Source organism: Podarcis bocagei (assembly GCF_964188305.1).
Source record: "Podarcis bocagei genome assembly, chromosome: 12".
Lineage (NCBI taxonomy): Eukaryota > Metazoa > Chordata > Lepidosauria > Squamata > Lacertidae > Podarcis > Podarcis bocagei.
In genome coordinates, this window is record NC_138137.1 from 53,417,765 (window position 1) to 53,436,861 (window position 19,097).

Below are 19,097 nucleotides of genomic sequence, written 5' to 3' on the forward strand. Positions count from 1 at the left end.
ATTGCAAATCATTTATCCTGAATTTTTATAGTTCCAGAAAACTCTCTAAGCTGAAATTCCTCACGGCAGACCGGAAGCATTTCAGATTAAAAAGTTGGACTCCCTAATAGCCTTCCCCTTAAAAGCTTCTATTTTAATGCAGTTCCGTTGATCCTGTCACCTGTTTCAGATTTGCTTGTCGTCAAGCAAACAAACAGGTAGACACACGAAACTCCGTTGCATTTCATTTTCACATCAGCATTCTTTGCACATTTAAATTCGGCATTGATCTGAGTCTATCCTTCCTGCTTGCACTGTTTCCTGGTTTTTTGTTAAGGTGTTTGAAATGACAGCCAGTAATGCTCCCATGTTCCAAACAGCATAGGCAGAAGGTCAAACCGTTTTCCTGGCATGAGCTGCAACAGGAAATAGGTGGGAGGAAGACACACTGTCTCTGAATCATTGCAAACAATTTCTTCACTTCTCCTTTTCTGTGGAATTGACATTGATCCTTATTTCAGAGGAACTAATCAACTCATCAGTGACAAGCTGTTGTGGTTTGAGGTTTCATCCACCCAGTGCTTTTTTCCTAAAAAATATATATTTAGGGGTATTCTCATTTTGCTGTTGTTGTTGTTGTTGTTGTTTAGTCGTTTAGTTGTGTCCGACTCTTCGTGACCCCCTGGACCAGAGCACGCCAGGCACTCCTGTCTTCCACTGCCTCCTGCAGTTTGGTCAAGCTCATGTTCGCAGCTTCGAAAACACTATCCAACCATCTCGTCCTCTGTCGTCCCCTTCTCCTTGTGCCCTCCATCTTCCCCAACATCAGGGTCTTTTCCAGGGAGTCTTCTCTTCTCATGAAGTGGCCAAAGGATTGGAGCCTCAGCTTCAGGATCTGTCCTTCCAGTGAGCACTCAGGGCTGATTTCCTTCAGAATGGATAGGTTTGATTTTCTTGCAGTCCATGGGACTCTCAAGAGTCTCCTCCAGCACCAGAATTCAAAAGCATCCATTCTTCGGCGATCAGCCTTCTTTATGGTCCAGCTCTCATTTCTATACATCACTACTGGGAAAACCATAGCTTGAACTATACGGACCTTTGTTGGCAAGGTGATGTCTCTGCTTTTTAAGATGCTGTCTAGGTTTGTCATTGCTTTTCTCCCAAGAAGCATATTGAAATACTGCCCTTCAATGAGGCCAAACTTAGATTCACAAAATGTTTAGGGGTCTTCTTCTTCTTCTTTGGCGATCCCTCGTAGCCGAGTAAGATTGTCTTCCATAAACACAGTTTTAACAATGAGTCCATAAGTGACTGTGGAGGCCAATTCTGGATCCACACGTCCTTCCACAGTGGAGACATTGGTTCCCGGGTGGGAGTTGATCACTGTCAGGGTTTGCCAAGTGTGCCTTCCTCTTAGCACGTTCCTCCATTGTGTCCTGAGTTCGAGTCTCTTCAAAGCTCATGACACCTTTGGTAAAGGCTGTTCTCCAATTGGAGCGCTCGCAGGCCAGTGTTTCCCAATTGTTGGTCAAAATGCTGCACCAACAAGTATAAAATAACCCCTCTGCAGCACCACAAATCCAACTCAATGTTTAGGGCTATGTGTACCCCCGTGTACCCCCAGAAAAAGCATTGCATCCACCTACAGGAACCTGCCTTGCACCGAGTTCAAATCTGTGGACCATCCATCTCTGTATTGACTGCACCAAGGGGGCAGCAAACACAATGCCTTCCAAATGCCTCCAGCTTCCACCAGCCCCAGCCAAGCATGCCGGGTTCCACCCCACATTTGGGGTTCCTGGCGTGCGTGTGTGACATCATGCACTTTGACCTGTGATGTCACATAGTGCGACGTGGCCCAATGCAGCACAATGCAGCTGGTGTGGGGGATTCCCTGGTCCTGAATGGGGTAACTGTGCCCCTGAAAGACCAGGTGTGCAGCCTGGGAGTCATTTTGGACTCACATCTGTCCATGGAGGCGCAGGTCAATTCTGTGTCCAGGGCACCTGTCTAACAGCTCCATCTGGTATGCAGGCTGAGACCCTACCTGCCGGCAGACTGTCTCGCCAGAGTGGTGCATGCTCTAGTTATCTCCCGCTTGGACTACTGCAATGTGCTCTACGTGGGGCTACCTTTGAAGGTGACCCGGAAACTGCAATTAATCCATAATGCGGCAGCTAGACTGGTGACTGGGAGTGGCTGCCGGGACCACATAACACAGGTCCTGAGAGATCTGCATTGGCTCCCAGTACATTTCCGAGCACAATTCAACGTGTTGGTGCTGACCTTTAAAGCCCTAAATGGCCTCAGTCCTGTATACCTGAAGGAGCGTCTCCACTCCCATCGTTCAGTCCGAACACTGAGGTACGGCTCTGAGGGCCTTCTGGCGGTTCCTTCATTGTGAGAAGTGAGGTTACAGGGAACCAGGCAGAGGGCCTTCTTGGTAGTGGCACCCACCCTGTGGAACACCTTCCCTTCAGACGTGAAGGAAATAAGCAGCTATCATATCTTTAAAAGACATCTGAAGGCAGCCCTATTTAGGGACGTTTTTAATATTTAATGCTGTATTGTTTTTAACACTCGATTGGGAGCCCCCCAGAGTGGTTGGGGAAACTCAGCCAGATGGGTGGGGTATAAATAATAAATTATTATTATTGTATATTATTATTGATGATGTCACATGGTGTGACGGGCCCCATCGTTCCTTGGCATCTGACATCACATGCAAGACACATTGGGTCGCCCAGCCGGGCACCCACAGTGAAAAGTTTGTGGGTGCCTTGGCACCCAGGGCCCTCCCCAGAGATGGCGCCAATGGCCCCAGCCAACATGGCCAATGGTCAGGGATGATGGGAGTTGTAGTCTGACAACATCCAGAGGGTGCTATATTGGCTGCACTTGGTCTATGCCAGGCTTCCTCAACCTTGGCCCTCCAGATGTTTTTGGCCTACAACTCCCATGAACCCTAGCTAGCAGGACCAGTGGTCAGGGATGATGGGAATTGTAGTCACAAAACATTTGGAGGGCCAAGGTTGAGGAAGCCTGGTCTATGCTGACTGGGAGGTGCTCTGCAGGATTTCAGACAGGATTCCTTCCTATCTCCTATCTTCCTATCTCTGGCCCTTGTAGCTGCAAGGGATTGAAGCTGGGCTCTTCTGCATTCAAATCATACACTCCATACCATTCCTCAGATGAAAACAGAGACATTTCTCACACACCCCACCTCAACCAATGCCCCTTGATCCCCTCCATTTTTGAGCAGAAGAAGAGGGGTGAATGCCACCACCGCTTCACCAATGAAACACAGCACACCCGCCCTCCACCGTCCTGAGAAAATCCCCTAACCTGGGTTTTATTTTTATTTTGTTCTTTGGTAGATTTGCAGAAAAGAAGGACAGACACTAGGAAATTAATTTAAGAAAGGGGCAAGATTAGATGCGGTTGCACACACACAAAAAACATAGGGCAAACGTCAGCTTAAATGCGTGTGTGATTCTGATTCCCAGGGGGAGAGAGTGGTCAAACTGCTTCCCCTTCTTTGTATAACCAACTGAATCCCTCAACTTCTTGCGCTGTTCTTCAGAGACTTAGGCCGCATCTGCGCAGAGCGTTTCAAGCAGTATCACACCACTTTAAACAGCCACGCTTGTACCATACACTTAAAGCACTACGATGCTGCTTTAAACCATCATGAATTATGGGAGTTGTAGATAGTTACAAGCTCTGGGAGTTTTCAGGAGACCCCTATTGCCCTCACAGAGCAACAATTTCCTGAGTTCCCTGGGAAAAGGGATTGCCTGTTAAAACTGGTAGTTCTGTGAGGGGATTAGGGGCTCTCCTGGCAACTCTGAACCAACCACAACTCCCATAATTCTTTGGGGGAAAGCCATGCTTGTTTAAAGTGGCATCAGAGAGCCAGTTTCCCCAAACTTGAGAATTCTGCTGTTGTTGGACTACAATTCCCACCATCCCTGACCACTGGTCCTGCTCTCTATGGATGATGGGAGCTGTAGTCCAGCAACAGCTGGAGACCCAAGTTTGGGAAGCCCTGTCGCTGAGCATTAAATGTATGCTGTGAATGTGGCCTTAGACGACATGAAGACACAGCCTGCCTGCCGTACTCCGCAGGGAATGCCTCTTTTAATTATTTCCCCCTCTCCTCCCTATTCCAGTAAAACAGCCTCAAGCACGCTTATCGCTTTCAGTCTACCCTATTAAAACTTGCCCTTGAGGATTAAAATTGGCCCCCAGTGATACTGCTAGAAATGTGCAGATGGGGCTGTAGAACATTTTTGAATCTCACATCTAGTTTGACCCTGAGGTGTGGCTGGCTCTGCTTGGCTTGCTGGACTCAAGGTGCCAACACACCTTGCAGTCTTTCTTTCTGGCTGCCCACGGGACATTAACTGTGTAGCGAGGTGCAGCCGACTTCACAGTTTTATTGTCAGGTTTCTGTCAACTAAAATCCCTGAGAATTTCCTCGGCTTAAGCCCCACCCTTCCCCACCCTCCTCTCCTAAGCTGGCTCTTTGTGCCCAGGGATACGGGGAAGAGAGTTGCCTCACATGAAAGTCACGCCTGCAATTTCAAGACGCAAGTAAACAGAGGCGAGAGGAAACTGGTCTGAGTCCGTAACCCCTCACGAAACCCAGAGCTGAGAGAGTTGTTTGCTTAAGGACTGGCTTTCCATTGAGGAGAAAGGCATTCAGCAATATTGTGTGGTACAGTCCTCCCTGGAGGCCATACCACTTCAGAACCAGAGGAGAAGGGGAAGCCAATTCTGAACAGTCTCCAATATAATAAAGGCCATACGTTAGGTTGTGGCCTAGTCTTCCCTTGATCTCTGAAGGGCCATAGCTCAGTGGAGGAGCATTTGCCTTGAATGTAGGTTCAATTCCCAGCATCTCCAGGTAGGGCAAGGAATGCCCTCTGCCTGAGACCATGGACAGTCACTGCTTGTCAGTGTAGACGACACTGCACTGGATGGACCAATGGTCTGAGGTAGCTTCCTATGTTCCAATGGTTTACAGTAGGATGGAGGAACCTGTGGTTCTTCAGATGTTGTTGGACTACAACTCCCATCATCCCTGGCCACTGACCATGCCGACTGGGGCTGATGGGAAGTAGAGTACAGCCACATCTGGAGGGCCACAGGTTCAAAAAAAATGAGAGGCACAAATACAAGATGGGTGACACCTGGCTTGAGAGCTGTACATGCGAAAAGGATCTAGGAGTCTTGGTTGACCACAAACTTGACATGAGCCAACAGTACATTCTGCTCTGGTCAGACCTCACCTAGAGTACTGTGTCCAGTTCTGGGCACCACAGTTCAAGAAGGACACTGACAAACTGGAACGTGTCCAGAGGAGGGCAACCAAAATGGTCAAAGGCTGGAAACCATGCCTTATGAGGAACGGCTAAGGGAGCTGGGCATGTTTAGCCTGGAGAAGAGGAGGTTAAGGGGTGATATGATAGCCATGTTCAAATATATAAAAGGATGTCACATGGAGGAGGGAGAAAAGTTGCTTTCTGCTGCTCCAGAGAAGCGGACACGGAGCAATGGATCCAAACTACAAGAAAGAAGATTCCACCTAAACATTAGGAAGAACTTCCTGACAGTAAGAGCTGTTTGACAGTGGAATTTGCTGCCAAGGAGTGTGGTGGAGTCTCCTACTTTGGAGGTCTTTAAGCAGAGGCTTGACAACCATATGTCAGGAGTGCTCTGATGGTGTTTCCTGCTTGGCAGGGGGTTGGACTCGATGGCCCTTGTGGTCTCTTCCAACTCTATGATTCTATGATTCTATCCTCATCCCTGGTTTACAATACTGGTTTCAAGCATCCAACTACTGCATCTAATAAAATAAATTATACAGCTCCAATATTGATGGTGGTGTGGTAAAACTCTGACCTGCTTCAGATGATCTTATTTAAGCTTTATAAGCCAAGATATGAATGAGTCCTTTGCCCACAGCCCCTTTGTCCCCCCCATGTGGAATACCACAATGCAACGATGAAGTCTCTAACCAACCACAGTTTCCTGTTTCATCTTAACTGAGAAACCAACTTCACAACAAGCCCATATCCTTAACCAGGGTTTGAAGTTGGTTTAGGATCCTGGTTTGTTTCCAAGTTCAGATAAAATGGATAACTTTGCTGAATTGTGGCTTGCAAGAAAGGAAGGGGCCTCACACACAACCTAAAGGCTTGCTCATATTTCGGGTCATTAAGCCAAGATATGGTGATCTAATTACTTCTGTCTACAAAATACTTCAGGACTCTCTGCTTGTTACCCAGATTATTCCACAGATTCTGAGCATGTGAAAGTCCACACTGACGGAAACCTGTCACCCTTAACTATACTTTTTAAAAGTTAGTTTTTTTCTGTGTGCAAAAACTGGTACCAATATTTTATTGGGGTCAATAATGTCATACCCAGTGCCCAGATGAGTGGAGGTCCTGGAAATACAATTGTTGTCATTCCATACAAAGTAGGCTTTCCAGCTACTATTTAACCTTCCCTCTGCTATATATATCAGGAATTAGGCATTTCTAAGCAGCTAGAATACTTTGTCGCTTGGGGCAAGAGAGTTTCTCAATGCCTGGGTCAAAACAAAGTAAGGATTATTTTGGAAAACAGGACAAGAAAATGGGCATAAAGAGAAGTCACAAAGCAACAAGAATTTGCATCCCGTCCAACCCAGACTAGGACATTGTCTAAGTTAAAATATATTTTGGGTGGTGGTGGGGAAGGAATTCTTCTGAATGTTCTTAAAACTGGAGAGAGAGAGAGAATGAAAGTCTTCCCTTCTCAACTCTCTTTTCAAGTCTTTGTAACACTAGGGAGTTGTGGTCTTTGATGGCTTGGTTTGGAACGGGCATGTTAAGAAATGGACAATTACTACACAACAACCAAAACTGGCACGTTTTTTGAACTGCCACTTCCTGGTTTTGGTGGGCAGTCATTCGGGTTAAAATGACACCAGCCGGCTTCTAATTAGATTCCCCACTCACAGACAGAGAACCTTACAGTGGTGCCTCGCAAGACGAAAATAATCCGTTCCGCGAGTCTCTTCGTCTAGCGGTTTTTTCGTCTTGCGAAGCAACCCTATTAGTGGTTTAGCAGATTAGCGCTATTAGCGGTTTAGCGGCTATTAAAGGCTTAGCGGCTTAGCGGCTAAAAGGCTATTAGCGGCTTAGCGGCTTAGAAAAAGGGGGGGAGCGAAAAAAATCGCAAGACTCGCAAGATGTTTTCGTCTTGCGAAGCAAGCCCATAGGGAAATTCGTCTTGCGAAGTGCATTGAAAAACGGAAAACCCTTTCGTCTAGCGGGTTTTTCGTCTTGCGAGGCATTCGTCTTGCGGGGCACCACTGTATTTCATACAACATCAAAGAGACTACAGGCACATATATAATCATCAGTATCGGTTTGAGCAGTCAAAGGAAATAATTCAGCACAAGCTGAGCTCCTTTCTGGACATGTTCATATCCATGTCCGTATTTATCTGTTGCTCACATGTTACAAATTTACGACAGGCCATTTTGTTTTTGACCAACCTGGGATTGTTAAAGTCAGGGATGGAAAACTCGGTTCCCCATCAGATGTTGTTGGACTGCAATTCCCGCTGTCCTGGTCATTTGCCAGGCTCTTGGAGTTGATGAGAGTTATAGTCCAACAATATATTGAGAGCGCCAAGTTGTCCACCCCAGATATGTTGGTGATTGAAGCTGGGCATTGCATAAACCACATGCTCATCCACCGAACTTTGGACCTTTTCCTGTAGGCATCCCATCATTCTTTAACCAGCCAGGCTACCAGCAGATCCCACTACAAAAACCAGCCTTTGACCCCATGACCTTATGCTGCTCCCTCAGTTAACCTTAAATGCACATTCTGGATTTTTTCAGAACCGGATCATCAACACAGGACTCCTGCAGGCAACCTGTTTATCGAGAATTCTTCCTGATTTGCTTGCACAAAGCTTATGAGGTGGTTAGATTGTGTTTGGTGTTTATCTGTTCTAATTTGTTTATGGGGAGAGTATATATGACAATGAGCATTTGTCCTGATTTTGCTTGTAGGGTGTGTGTGCATTGTTCCATTAATCATTTGTTCTTCTTTTCACTTTTTCATTTCGCCGCTCGCACCACAAAAGCCATTTTTTTCTCTTCCCCATGTGGATTTGTTGCAGCAGGACAACAGAGCAATTTAATAGTGTGCAAAGCTGCATTTACTGGCGCTGTGGGTTAAACCACAAAGCCTAGGGCTTGCCGATCAGAAGGTCGGCAGTTTGAATCCCCACGACGGGGTGAGCTCCCGTTGCTCGGTCCCTGCTCCTGCCAACCTAGCAGTTCGAAAGTGCAAGTAGATAAATATGTCCTGCTCTGGCGGGAAGGTAAGCGGCATTTCCGTGCGCTGCTCTGGTTCACCAGAAGTGGCTTAGTCATGCTGGCCACATGACCCGGAAGCTGTACGCCGGCTCCCTCGGCCAATAAAGTGAGATGAGCGCCGCAACCCCAGAGTCGGCCATGACTGGACCTAACAGTCAGGGGTCCCTTTACCTTTACCTTTAAAACTGCATTTGGGGTATGTAAATGAATCCCTCCTGCAAAAATGCTCTGGAGCCAAGGCCTGCTCAATTCAACAACACTTGCTTCAGGAGTCATCGACCCAGTGCCCGTCGGCACCGTGGCACTCACAAAGGTCTTCACTGGCACCCTCAGGAAGACATGAGGTTGTCCAGGGAGAGGTGGGGTGAGGAGAAGCAGCAATCTTGTGTTACCGCATGCCCTCATGGCAGCCATTTTGTGTTATGTCATGCCCCCCATGGCAGCCATTTTGTGACTGGAGCCCACAGCACTCTCAAAATTCATAATGTGTCCTTTGGTCCAAAAAGGTTGGCGCCTGATGCCCTGGTATGCTACAGAGTAGGGATCTGAAGCAAGTAGAAAGAACTGTCGAATAAGCCCCAAAAGACTAGCACAGTGTCTTAGAAGGTCAATTGCTTGTCCTTGGTTCAGCTGTGCCTGTGGGCGGTGAATTTAGACATAAACAAAGGGAAGCCCAAAACACCATGAAACAATCCCTGGCCAGCCCTGCCTGGCTGCTGCCTATGCATCAATGAAAGTGAGAATGTCACAAATTTCAACCGGCTTCAGACCTGGTTCACTAACTGGGGCTTTTAACAGCTGAGTTTCCAAGCAGAAATTCTCTGTTGCTGGCACCTGTCTGTCTCAAGAGACAATGGAGTGCACCTCTGGGGGTGAAGTCAAACTGCTGTGTTAGTGACCTCCTTGGGGTGCAAGCCTGGGCAGTGTGTATGGAGGTCCTGGCCTGCCCAGACAACAAGACCCCCCCCCCTCAGCTTCCTAAAAGGAAAGCAGAGCATGCGCAGAAACTGCCTTCTTGACCGATGGACCCACTATTGATCTCGTCTGTGCAATCCGCTGGAGCCTGTCTTCACATGCTTATTTCTCAAACTTTTGTGGGAGTGGGGTTCAAGCCCCCATCCCCATCCATTCTTCTACACGTTTACGGCCCCAGTCTCCCGATCCACAGCACAGCAGACATTGGGATGAATTGTACACGGCCTTGCCAACTGAGGAGCGCCACAATCTGTGGGGACGAGCGCTCATCCTCTGGCATCGAAAGAGAAAACAGAACAGGACAGCGGAGCCCTCCAGAAAACACGCAACAGGGAAATGCTGTGTAAACAAAGCAGCTCCTCTTGCCCCTATCCTGCTTAGGAAAGTGGAGAAGCAAGGGCTTGGAAGCTGGATGAGGCCAAAGGGGGCTCCGTATAGCCTAGAACAGTGGCCAAAGTGAAGCCCACATGTAGGACCTGAGGGCAACTGCCCTTGTTATGTACTGAAGTTCTCACCCTGGGCCAGCAGGGGGATACTGTAGATAGTTTTCCACTCAGGTCCACATATGCAAATAAGGAATTGAAAGTGACGTTCAGTGATTGGATAGTTACAGAAAGTTATTACTGTTGCATCGTAGTGGAGCTCTATATAAGCAGGCTGGTTGAACCCTTCAGTTCAGTTCTGGGCCTGTGAATAAACAAGAGCTAGAGCCTGCAAATCATTTCTTGATAAACTGCATTCGACAGCCTTCCCAGCAAGCTCCAGTTCCAAAGAAAACCATGGTGCCACCTGAGGAATCCAGGCAGGCTTGCGCTCCTGGAAGCTGTTCATTTTAATTTCATAAACAGGAGTGGGGAACCTTTCTCAGCCCCGAGGTCTGCATTCGCTACTGGGCAGCTTACCACAGGCCACACGCCAGTGGAAGGCAGGCTAGGGGCAAAAATGGATATCTATTTCTTCTCAGTACAGTAGGCTAGTTTCTAAACGAACCCACACACCCGCCTCTGTCCTCCACTGAGGGGAGCAAGAGGCATTATTAGAGTTCAAGGAGGCATTCAAGCCAGGAAAACACACTCAAGGGAGGTGTGAAGCCGAGTTGGGATTTGCCTGAGGAGAGTGCTCTGAGGGCCAGATGGAAAGTTCTGGAAGGCCACACTTGGCCCTGAGGTTCCCCATCCCTTTTCTCAAAAGGTAGAAAGAAGAACTTGCCATAAAAAACCCCAAAGGTCTCACCTGCATGATACATCTAAAACAGTACGACTCTCATCACCCTTAACTAATTACAGTTTCCGGGATTGTTTGGCAGAAGCGAACGACTGTTCAAAGTAGTATAAAACTGTTTTAAGTGTACAGTGCCGATGTGGCCAAAATCAGGCAACGTACCAACCTCAGGTACTTAGTAGCCGGACCCTTTCCTTCCAACCCAGCTCTCAACCATTCAGTTAAGCTCAGGGAAAGACACCCTGAGGTAAATTCTGCCACTATTCAGTTAAGCTCAGGGTAAATCACCCTGAGGTAAATTCTGCCACAAGGCTTTTCCAGTTCAGGGATTATGAGTAGTCAGGGATGCTGAGAAGCGCTGGAGAAATGTTCGGTGGAAAGAAGAAGAAAACCACACATATCACCCTCAGACACTTTGAAGCCATAAGGTCAGCGTGACCCCACAGCCGCCAGAACGGAAAATAAATTCCAAAATGGCTTGAGAAAAAGGAAGGAAAACAGAAGCCCTCTTTGCTGGGGAAGAGAACTTTCAAGAAATTGGAAGGCATGGTTTTGGTGCAGCTATTGGGCAAAAATTATCCATGACCTGAACAGAGACATCCCTTGGCGCCTTTTCTTTGACGCCGTCACACCAACACAGTCTATCGCACACACCCCAGGCATCAATCGTTGACGTGCTATAGTAAGCCGCCACCTTCCTGCAGCGACTGAAAAGATCTACATTAATATGTAACCAGTTATAGGGTGGAACTCGGAATTACTTTCTCCTGTGAACATATTCCATGCTAGGTGGGTGCGACTGACCTATATGGCTCCCTGTGTTTCCCCGGTACTTAAAATGGAAACATGCAGTACCAAAGAATCATAAAATTGGAGAGTTGGAATGCAGGAATCTCAGCTGAAGTATCCATGACAGGTGGCCATCCAAACTCTGCTTTGAAACCTTCAAGGAAGGAGAGTCCACAACCTCCTGAGGGAGACCGTTCCACTACTGAACAGCTCTTACTGTCAGAAAGTTCTTCCTGATATTTAGTCAGAATCTCCTTTCTTGTAGCTTGAAACCATTGGTTTGGATCCTACCCTCCAGAGCAGGACAAAACATGCTTGCCCCATCATCCATGTGACAGCTCTTTAGATATGTGAAGATGGCCATCCTATCTCCTCTCACTCTCCTCTTTTCCAGGCCAATTCCCTCAACCGTTCTTCATTAGGCTTGGTTTCCAGACCCTTGATCATCTTGGTCGCCCTCCTCTGCACATGTTCCAGCTTGTCAACGTCCGTAAATTTTGGTGCCTAGAACTGGACACAGTATTCCAGGTGTGGCCTGACCAAGGTAGAATAGAGCAGTACTACGACAATCCTATATTTGTGCATCTGATTAGTAAAGGGTAAAGGGACCCCTGACCATTAGGTCCAGTCATGACCGACTCTGGGGTTGCGGCACTCATCTCGCTTTTTTGGCCGAGGGAGCCGGCGTACAGCTTTCGGGTCATGTGGCCAGCATGACTAACCCACTTCTGGCAAACCAGAGCAGCGCACAGAAACGCCGTTTACCTTCCCACCGGAGCGATATCTATTTATCTACTTGCACTTTGACGTGCTTTGGAACTGCTAGGTTGGCAGGAGCAGGGACTGAGCAACGGGAGCTCACCCCGTCACGGGGATTCGAACCACCGACCTTCTGATCGGCAAGCCCTAGGCTCTGTGGTTTAACCCACAGCGCCACCCGCATCCCTGTGCATCTGATTATTCCTGCCAAATTGTCAAACCTTACACCTGTCCCAACTGAAATTCATTTTACTACTTTGGGCCCAGTTCTCCAATCAGTTAAGGACTTACTGAATGCTCTTTTCTTTCTTCTGTAATATTAGTTACCTCTCCCAGTTTAGCGTCATCTGCAAAATTTATGAGCAGTTCCTCTATTCCTTCATGAAATTCATTTATAAAGATGTTGAACAACACTGGACAGAACCCTGTGGCACCCCACTTGTCACTTTTCCCAGGATGACAAGGAGCCATTAAATGAGCATCTTTGGGTTTGGTCAGTCACCTAACAGGAACATAGTCTAGCCCACATTATATCAGCTTCTCTGCAAGAAGATCACAGATGACTTTGTCAAAAGCCTTACTGAAATCAAGACATACTACATCCACAGCATTCCTCGGATCCACCAAGCTTGTAACGCTCTCAAAATAAGAAATAAGCTTTGTCTGGCATGACTTGCTTTTGAGAAACCCTTGCTGGCTCTTAGTCATCGCAACATTCTTTTCTACGAGTTCGCAGTTCAATTATCTATTCTAGGACCTTTCCTGGTATCGATGTTAAGGTGAGGCAGGTGCCTGGCTTCCCCACCCCACCCCAGCTTTTGAAGATGGAAAACAACGTCAGCAAAGCACAAAAGGTACTGCAGTAGAACATCTACAATTCTACAATTCTGTGATCTGAAAAGGGGGCAGAAATTATGGCTTTGGCTGCTGCATCACAATATTGGACACTTCTGAAGACACCTTTAATTATGTCCCTTCTTTTTTATTTTATAGGTCCACAGGTTCCTCACTCCCTGGTTTGGGGGAGGGTGGAATTTGAACCCACAATCACAACGATGCAACCCAGTGGGAGTTAGGGTAGCCACCGCAGGCCTACTGTGATTCTGCCTTGTCACAAATGCCCTTCCACACTCTGGCCTTTTGATTTCCAGCTCCTTCTTTTTGATTTACCGTTTCACACTTTTATTCATTTGAGGGTGTGGGTGTTTGTTTGATTTGCTGTCTTTCATTTTGCCTTGGGGGCAGAAAGCCGAACATCGTGGCCTCATCCAACGGCCTGATTGCACCTTCTATCTCCTAGGAAGACTAGCTCAACAAGTGGGACACCAGCTTGGCCAGAGAAGGAGCAGCTGCGGTGAACTTGCTTCCACCGCTTCTGACCATAAAGAGCGCTCAGCTACAATTGCAAATTGCCCTGGAACTGTAGAACTAGAGGGAAGAACGCTGTTGGCTTCTGCCATCTTTCAGGGGGCTGAAGGTCACACCCCCTGCCTCCCCGGAAGATAAGCAGCGTGCCCTTAGCCATTGGCCAGATGAGGAGGAGCTGCAGAGAGTTTATCTGTGTTTATTATTATTAATTGCTACATATACTCCTTTTACCACCACCAGTTGTATGCAACTTTGAGAACCAATTTGAATAAAAGACACCAAAAAAATTCTAGCCACCAAAATTTAAGAAGGATGTTGACAAAATGGATAGTGTGCAGAGATGATCAAGGGTCTGGAAACCAAGCCTGATGAGGAACAGTCGAGGGAACTGGGTATGTTTGGCCTGGAAAAGAGGAGACTGAGAGGTGATATGACAACCATCTTCAAATATTTAAAGGGCTGTCACATGGATGAAGGAGCAAGCATGTTTTATCCTGCTCTGGAGGGCAGGATCCAAATTAATGGTTTCAAGCTACAAGAAAGGAGTTTCCGATTAAATATCAGGAAGAACTTTCTGATAGTAAGAGCTGTTCTATAGTGGAACCGTTTCCCTCAGACGGTTGTGGACTCTCCTTCCTTGGAGGTTTCAAAGCAGAGGTTGGAGGACCACCAATGCATTGCAGAGGGTTGGACTAGATGACTCTCGGAGTCCCTTGCAACAGTTCTATGATTCTATAAAAATGAATAAGCAATAAATATGTTTGCAAACTGTTGAGAAAGGTGGAATAAGACAGAGATGGATGCATGTGTGTGTGTGTGTGTGTGTGTGTAGGAGAGGAGAGGAGAGGAGAGGAGAGGAGAGGAGAGGAGAGAGAGAGAGAGAGAGAGAGAGAGAGAGAGAGAGAGAGAGAGAGAGAATAAAATACAAATGACTTGTTTGCTGCCCAGTAAGGTGTCCTTTGAGAGTCCCATGGACGGCAATAAGATCAAACCGATCCATTCTTAAGGAAATCAGCCCTGAGTGCTCACTGGAAGGATAGATCCTGAAGCTGAGGCTCTAATAGTTTGGCCACCTCATGAGAAGAGAAGACTCCCTGGAGAAGACCCTGATGTTGGGAAAGATGGAGGGCACAAAGAGAAAGGGACGACAGAGGACGAGATGGTTGAACAGTGTTCTCAAAGCTACCAGGATGAGTTTGACCAAACTGCGGGAGGCAGTGGAAGACAGGAGTGCCTGGCATGCTCTGGTCCAGGGGGTCACGAAGAGTTGGACACAACTAAATGACTAAACAACAACAAGGTATCCTTGTAGGGCTGCTAGATTCATTTTTAAGGGGCTCCTATGCTTAAATGTGTTGAATTTCTGCAACATCAGATTGCCTTTCTCATCACTTGCTGCCAGAGTTTTCCCAACTGTTGGAAACTGCTGTTGTCTTCCATGGCAATGCCTCCCGCCCTTCTTCTCCTTGAGGAATCAGCCTGGAAGCAAAAGGATCACCTCTGCTCTGAAACCTGCAGACGTCTCCACACAGCCGCCTGGGAAGGCTTTAGCAACCGTTGCCACCAAGTCCTTGGGGAGGAATGTCATGGGAGGGAGGGAGCGAGGCAGAGAAAGAGAGGGAGGAGAAGGGCTCACTTGTTTGAGCTGTGGCGGGCAGGGGAGTCCACCTCGCTTTGCCTAGAACCAGCAGGAACGGGATAGAACAGGCCCTGCGAATTACTTCTCTCCCCTGGGGCTTATCGGAGCAAAAATCAGCCTGATTCTGCTATTGAAAAAGGAGGAGGTTGTGTTGCAGGCCATGTGCTGGAAGAGGGAGCTCTGTGCCAATGGCTTCTTGAAATCTCACCCTCCAACTTGAGGGCAGAGGAACTAGAAGGGATGCTGGTGGTGAGGAACAATTTCACCAAATTTCTCCAGAAGAGGGGAAATTCTCAGAAACGGGGCTTCACATCAACAGTGGCAAGAACTTCCACAGTCTCTCTCTCTCTCTCTCTCTCTCTCTCTCTCTCTCTCTCTCTCTCTCTCTCTCTTTCTCTCTCACACAGCAGCAACAACAACAACTTGTGTTGCCCCCATTTCAAATCCTCCACAATGTTCCAGGATGTTGTGAAGGGGTGGAGAGAAATGGAGAATATTCAGGGGAAAGTCTGCAAATAAATTTCTCAGGCGTTCTCTGAGAGAAATGTCTTCTCCCGTTGGCTCCCAGTACGTTTCCGAGCACAATTCAAAATGTTGGTGCTGACCTTTAAAGCCCTAAATGGCCTTGGCCCAGTATACTTGAAGGAGTGTCTCCACTCCCATCATTCTGCCCGGATACTGAGACCCAGCGCCGAGGGCCTTCTGGCAGTTCCCTCCCTGCAAGAAGCCAAGATACAGGGAACCAGGCAGAGGGCCTTCTTGGTAGTGGCGCCCGCCCTGTGGAACGCCCTCCCACCAGATGTCAAAGAGAAGAACAACTACCAGACTTTTAGAAGACATCTGAAGGCAGCCCTGTTTAGGGAAGCTTTTAATGTTTAACCGACCACTGTATTTTAATACTTTGTTGGAAGCCACCCAGGGTGGCTGGGGAGACCCAGCCAGATGGGCAGGGTATAAATAATAAATTATTATTACTATCATCATCATCATCATCATCATCATCATCATCATCATCATCATCAATGCTTTCTCCCACTCCAGAAGGTAGGATCCAAACCAATGGCCTGAAGTAACAAGAAAGGAGATTACAGCTAAACCTCAGGAAGAAATTTCTGACAGTAAGAGCTGTTCAACAGCGGAACGGACTCCCTCAACAGGTGGTGGGCCCTCCTTCCTGGTGGGTTTTTTAAAGCAGAGGTTAGATGTCCATCTGTCAGGAATGCTTTAGCTGAAATTCCTGTGTTGCAGGGGGGTTGGACTAGATGACCCTTGCGGCCCCCTCCAACTCTACAATTCTATGAAATTCCTACTTGGCTGTAGTAGGAAGTGCTTTTTGGTTCTGCAACAGTCACCGGCACTCTTGTCAGAGCCATCATACTGGACCCCTTAGGCACTGGAACTGGCCCAAATTATAACAAAATTCATTTTAAAAGAACAACACCCTTAAGCACTTTAAATGCTTCCAGAAATATTATGAAGATGGTCTAGGGAGGAGGCAGGCAAAATGAGAGAGAGAGATAGAGAGATAGAGAGAGAGAGAGAGAGAATGCATAGAGAGAGTGCAATGGATTGGTTTCCCCATCAGAGTTTCGCAGGAGTGACTGACAAGGTGAGGCAATGCTGTGTAGCTGTCAACCTGACACCAGCATCCCTGCTGCTTACCTGGGTGTGGCAGAGATGAGGCCCCTGGAAGCTTGGCTAAGAATGAGTGTGGCTCTCAGGCCCAACACTGCATATGGATGTATGGTCGCCATTTTGGCCAGGAATTCAGTGGCACTGGAAGGGCAACAGCTTAACAAATATTGCCTGCCCCCCAGCAGTCTGCAACTGATTCCCTGCCCAATTCTGCCTTTGTTACTACGTGGAAAAATAAGTTCAATTGCACCTTTTGTCAATATTATCTTTAGCAAAGTTTCCCACGTTCGGAAATAAATACACTCAACTTCCTCTTTTCTACATTAAACAGTTTGCGCTCTCGGCTAGCAGTGCCTTAAAAATATAGCCCAGCGCCCCTTCTAAGATACCATCCAGTGTTACTCTGAAGTAAACCGTCACATAAAATTCCAGGTCTTCTTGGGGCTGCTTTGCATCTCAAATTAATAGGGCGCATGAGGGAAGAGGAAGCATTGTAGAAAAACCAGGCGACAGGGGTCCTTGTATTTGTGTGTATGCAGCCAAATTATTTCATTATTTTTTTAAAATGGACACAAGGCAAGCTGTGATATTTCGCTGATCTGTTGCTTGGGCTACAGGAATCCTTTATCAATTGAGAAAATCTAGACAATCTCTTCTTCCCCCTTCCTGCCTGCTGAAACAAGAAGTGCACAGAACAACTTTTAAATTAAACCCAGCTCCTGCCGCAAGTCAGATGAGTCACCGACGCTGAACAAAACAGAGATAATTACTTGTTGTGTGAAAGTCAAAGCAATTAGACTGCGCTGGAAGAAAAAGCCAGCTATTGTCTTGGAAATATGTTATGTATGTATTCGGTTTGGAAAAGGTTTTCCTCTACCACCCAGCAAAAGGCCATAGAACAGCGATTTCCAATGGTGTAATAAAAACAGTAATTTCTGCAAATATTTCCGAATGGGATTCAGTTGACCCCTTCCCCCTTTTATTAGCGACACCACGGGAAGAAGAAATCTACACACACACCCTGCCACGCTGGGAAAGGTCCCAGGCCGCACCTCTCGTATTTCGGCCTGACAGCACGCTACTCTTAGAAGCATAGGAGCCCTGCGGCGAGGAAACATGGCAACCCCGATAAATGCAGTGGGAAAGCACAGATCTAAATGCTGCCTTCAAATCAAACACTTGGGAAGAAGTAGCCCTTTCTCCCTTGGATTGGATTCGATCCAAATAAACCGGTTTGCTTCTAAAGTCACTTTGTGAGTTTCTGTGTCATCCTGTCCTCAGCAGGGACTTTAAAACAGGCCCCATTTCTTCCAAAGGGGGCAATCGTAGGCGACTTTTAACTACGCTTTGTCTGCAAACGGGCTGCCAAACAGGTCCACAAACTCACGCAGCTCTGCCCCTTGCCAAAGAAATTCTGGAGATTCCACTTACCTTCTTATCCAGAGTCTCTCCTCCTTTTTTTTTCTTGCCACCCCAAATGCACCACTGAGCAGATCGCCGGCTCCTGACACACTCGCTCTCCTCCTGGGCTCCCTCTGGCAGAAGGGGGCATGGCAAAGAGGAAGGTAATTCAATAGTGTATTTAAGCACGGCGCTGGAGGCCAGCCTCCCAGCGAGTCACACCCATCCTCTCGCATGAGAATCGGCGGAGCAGCAGTCTGCAGCCAGGAACAGCTTTCGACGGAAAGTTTCAGCACTCCACAGAGCAAGCAAATGAAACCAAGGCTATTGCTGCTCTCTCGACTGGGCAAAACAGTTAGGCATACCCCCCTCTCTCTCTCTGACACAAGAATTAACAAAGGTAGAAGAGTGGCAGATGAAGATGATGGATTTTATGGAGCTGGCTGCTCTCACTGGGAGAATCCGAGACCAGAAAGAAGAGGAATATCAAGAAGAGTGGAAGAAATTCAAAGACTATTTGAATAAATATTCTAATATTAAAGATTTGTAATTACTTGAAAGAACCAATTAGGCCTAGGATTAAATAAATAAATGAGAAATAGAATGATAAGAAAAGTTAGGAAATTTGATTATAACCTGAATATTGTTTTTTTTAAGAGAATGATGATATTGGAAACTGCTACATCCAATTACAAGGAAATTCAGATGGAAAAGATTTGAGGAAGTCAAGTAATATGTTTATGAAGTTGGAGTTTAACTGATTAATTAAGTTCTATTGTACTTGTGTATGTGGTGTTATTTTTGGGTATTATCTGTGAACTTTGTAATATGTTATCTCTTTTTCTTTTCTTTTCTTATTGTTTTTCTTATTTTTGTTTTGTTGAACTTATGTGTTTGTATGAAATTCAATAAATATTATTGGGGGGGCACAAGGAGAAGGGGATG

At 46.9% G+C, this 19,097-nt stretch overlaps 1 protein-coding gene across 1 annotated transcript in view; it reads right to left on the minus strand.

The window, feature by feature from the left end:
• Positions 1 to 18,341, minus strand: part of VILL (villin like) — a 59,245-nt gene extending 40,904 nt beyond the window's left edge. Inside the window, exon 1 of the mRNA XM_081163561.1 lies at positions 18,183 to 18,341. The gene's annotated coding sequence lies outside the window, so the exon portion shown is untranslated. The remainder of the gene's footprint in view (positions 1 to 18,182) is intronic.
• Positions 18,342 to 19,097: the final 756 nt, after the last annotated feature.